We start from the raw sequence: 4,550 nt of genomic DNA, 5'->3' as shown, positions 1-4,550 counted from the left end.
TGAGAAGCGTACCAGAAACAGGCATGACCAGGTATGCCATGTGAGAAGTGTACCAGAGATAGACATGACCAGGTGGGCCATGTGACAAGTGTACCAGAGATAGGCCATGACCAGGTGTGCCATGTGAGAAGTGTACCAGAGACAGGCATGACCAGGTGTGCCATGTGAGAAGTGTACCAGAGACAGGCATGACCAGGTGGGCCATGTGAGAGTGTACTAGAGATAGACATGACCAGGTGGGCCATGTGAGAAGTGTACCAGAGATAGACATGACCAAGTGGGCCATGTGAGAAGTGTATCAGAGATAGGCCATGAACAGATGGGCCATTTGAGATGTGTACCAGAGATAGACATGACCAGGTGGGCCATGTGAGAGCGTACTAGAGACAGGCCTTGACCAGGTGGGCCATGTGAGAAGTGTACCAGACATAGGCCATGACCAGATGGGCCATGTGAGAAGCATACCAGAGATAGACATGACCAGGTGTGCCATGTGAGAAGTGTACCAGAGATAGGCCATGACCAGGTGGGCCATGTGAGAGTGACCTAGAGATAGACATGACCAGGTGGGCCATTTGAGAGTGTACTAGAGATAGACATGACCAGATGGGCCATGTGAGAAGTGTACCAGAGATAGGCCATGACCAGGTGGGCCATGTGAGAGTGTACTAGAGATAGACATGACCAAGTGGGCCATGTGAGTGTGTACTAGAGATAGACATGACCAGGTGTGCCATGTGAGAAGTGTACCAGAGACAGGCATGACCAGGTGTGCCATGTGAGAAGTGTACCAGAGACAGGCATGACCAGGTGGGCCATGTGAGAGTGTACTAGAGATAGACATGACCAGGTGGGCCATGTGAGAAGTGTACCAGAGATAGGCCATGAACAGATGGGCCATTTGAGTTGTGTACCAGAGATAGACATGACCAGGTGGGCCATGTGAGAGCGTACTAGAGACAGGCCATGACCAGGTGGGCCATGTGAGAAGTGTACCAGAGATAGGCCATGACCAGATGGGCCATGTGAGAAGCATACCAGAGATAGACATGACCAGGTGTGCCATGTGAGAAGTGTACCAGAGATAGACATGACCAGGGGTGCCATGTGAGAAGTGTACCAGAGATACGTCAAGACCAGGTGGGCCATGTGAGAAGCGTACCAGAGACAGGCATGACCAGGTGGGCCATGTGAGAAGTGTACCAGACATAGAGATGACCAGGTGGGCCATGGGAGAAGTGTACCGGAGATAGACATGACCAGGTGGGCCATATGAGAAGTGCACCAGAGATAGACATTACCAGGTATGCCATGTGAGAAAAGTACCAGAGATAGACATGACCAGGTGTGCCATGTGAGAAGTGTACCAGAGATAGACATGACCAAGTGGGCCATATGAGAAGTGTACCAGAGATAGACATGACCAGGTATGCCATGGGAGAAGTGTACCAGAGATAGACATGACCAGGTGGGCCATGTGAGAATTGTACCCGAGATAGACATGACCAGGTGTGCCATGTGAGAAGTGTACCAGAGATACCCCATGACCAGGTGGGCCATGTGAGAAGTGTACCAGAGATAGACATGACCAGGTGGGCCATGTGAGAGTGTACTAGAGATAGACATGACCAGATGGGCCATGTGAGAAGTGTACCAGAGATAGACATGACCAGGTGGGCCATGTGAGAAGTGTACCAGAAATAGACATGACCAGGTGAGCCAGTGAGAAGTGTACCAGAGATAGACATGACCAGGTAGTCCATTTGAGAAGTGTACCAGAGATAGACATGACCAGGTGTGCCATGTGAGAAGTGTACCAGAGATAGACATGACCACGTGGGTCATGTGAGAAGTGTACCAGAGATAGGCCATGACCAGGTGGGCCATGTGAGAGTGTACTAGAGATAGGCCATGACCAGTTGGGCCATTTGAGAAGTGTACCAGAGATAGACATGACAAGGTTGGCCATATGAGAAATGTACCAGAGATAGACATGACCAGGTGGGCCATGTGAGAAGCGTACCAGAGATAGACATGACCAGGTGGGCCATGTGAGAAGTGTACCAGAGATAGACATGACCAGGAGTGCCATGTGAGAAGTGTACCAGAGATAGACATGACCAGGTGGGCCATATGAGAGGTGTACCAGAGATACCCCATGACCAGGTGGGCCATGTGAGAGTGACCTAGAGATAGACATGACCAGGTGGGCCATGTGAGAAGTGTACGAGAGATAGGCCATGACCAGGTGGGCCATGTGAGAAGTGTACTAGAGATAGACATGACCAGGTGTGCCATGTGAGAAGTGGACCAGAGACTGGCATGACCAGGTGGGGCTTGTGAGAAGTGTACCAGAGACAGGCATGACCAGGTGGGCCATGTGAGAAGTGTACCAGAGATAGGCCATGACCAGTTTTGCCATGTGAGAAGTGTACCAGAGATAGACATGACCAGGTATGCCATGTGAGAAGTGTACCAGAGATAGATATGCCCAGGTGGGCCATGTGAGAAGCGTACCAGAAACAGGCATGACCAGGTATGCCATGTGAGAAGTGTACCAGAGATAGACATGACCAGGTGGGCCATGTGAGAAGTGTACCAGAGATAGGCCATGACCAGGTGTGCCATGTGAGAAGTGCACCAGAGACAGGCATGACCAGGTGTGCCATGTGAGATGTGTACCAGAGATAGACATGACCAGGTGGGCCATGTGAGAAGTGTACCAGAGATAGGCCATGACCAGGTGTGCCATGTGAGAAGTGTACCAGAGACAGGCATGACCAGGTGGGCCATGTGAGAGTGTACTAGAGATAGACATGACCAGGTGGGCCATGTGAGAAGTGTACCAGAGATAGGCCATGAGCAGGTGTGCCATGTGAGAAGTTTACCAGAGACAGGCATGACCAGGTGGGCCATGTGAGAGTGTACTAGAGATAGACATGACCAGGTGGGCCATGTGAGAGTGTACTAGAGATAGACATGACCAGGTGGGCCATGTGAGAAGTGTACCAGAGATAGACATGACCAGGTGTGCCATGTGAGAAGTGTACCAGAGACAGGCATGACCAGGTGTGCCATGTGAGAAGTGTACCAGAGACAGGCATGACCAGGTGGGCCATGTGAGAGTGTACTAGAGATAGACATGACCAGGTGGGCCATGTGAGAAGTGTACCAGAGATAGACATGACCAGGTGTGCCATGTGAGAAGTGTACCAGAGACAGGCATGACCAGGTGTGCCATGTGAGAAGTGTACCAGAGACAGGCATGACCAGGTGGGCCATGTGAGAGTGTACTAGAGATAGACATGACCAGGTGGGCCATGTGAGAAGTATACCAGAGATAGACATGACCAGGTGGGCCATGTGAGAAGTGTACCAGAGATAGGCCATGAACCGATGGGCCATTTGAGATGTGTACCTGAGATAGACATGACCAGGTGGGCCATGTGAGAGCGTACTAGAGACAGGCCATGACCAGGTGGGCCATGTGAGAAGTGTACCAGAGATAGGCCATGACCAGATGGGCCATGTGAGAAGCATACCAGAGATAGACATGACCAGGTGTGCCATGTGAGAAGTGTACCAGAGATAGACATGACCAGGGGTGCCATGTGAGAAGTGTACCAGAGATAGGCCATGACCAGGTGGGCCATGTGAGAAGCGTACCAGAGACAGGCATGACCAGGTGGGCCATGTGAGAAGTGTACCAGACATAGAGATGACCAGGTGGGCCATGGAAGAAGTGTACCAGAGATAGACATGACCAGGTGGGCCATATGAGAAGTGTACCAGAGATAGACATGACCAGGTGTGCCATGTGAGAAGAGTACCAGATATAGACATGACCAGGTGTGCCATGTGAGAAGTGTACCAGAGATAGACATGACCAGGTGGGCCATATGACAAGTGTACCAGAGATAGACATGACCAGGTATGCCATGGGAGAAGTGTACCAGAGATAGACATGACCAGGTGGGCCATGTGAGAAGTGTACCAGAGATAGACATGACGAGGTGTGCCATGTGAGAAGTGTACCAGAGATACCCCATGACCAGGTGGGCCAGGTGAGAAGACTACCAGAGATAGACATGACCAGGTGGGCCATGTGAGAGTGTACTAGAGATAGACATGACCAGATGGGCCATTTGAGAAGTGTACCAGAGATAGACATGACCAGGTGGGCCATGTGAGAAGTGTACCAGAAATAGACATGACCAGGTGGGCCATGTGAGAAGTGTACCAGAGATAGACATGACCAGGTGGGCCATTTGAAAAGTGTACCAGAGATAGACATGACGAGGTGTGCCATGTGAGAAGTGTACCAGAGATTGACATGACCACGTGGGTCATGTGAGAAGTGTACCAGAGATAGGCCATGACCAGGTGGGCCATTTGAGAAGTGTACCAGAGATAGACATGACCAGGTGGGCCATGTGAGAAGCGTACCAGAGATAGACATGACCAGGTGGGCCATGTGAGAAGCGTACCAGAGATAGACATGACCATGTGTGCCATGTGAGAAGTGTACCAGAGATAGACATGACCAGGTG

The sequence above is a fragment of the Jaculus jaculus genome, chromosome 8, assembly GCF_020740685.1.
Source record: "Jaculus jaculus isolate mJacJac1 chromosome 8, mJacJac1.mat.Y.cur, whole genome shotgun sequence".
Taxonomy (NCBI): Eukaryota; Metazoa; Chordata; class Mammalia; order Rodentia; family Dipodidae; genus Jaculus; species Jaculus jaculus.
This window is presented reverse-complemented; position numbering follows the sequence as displayed.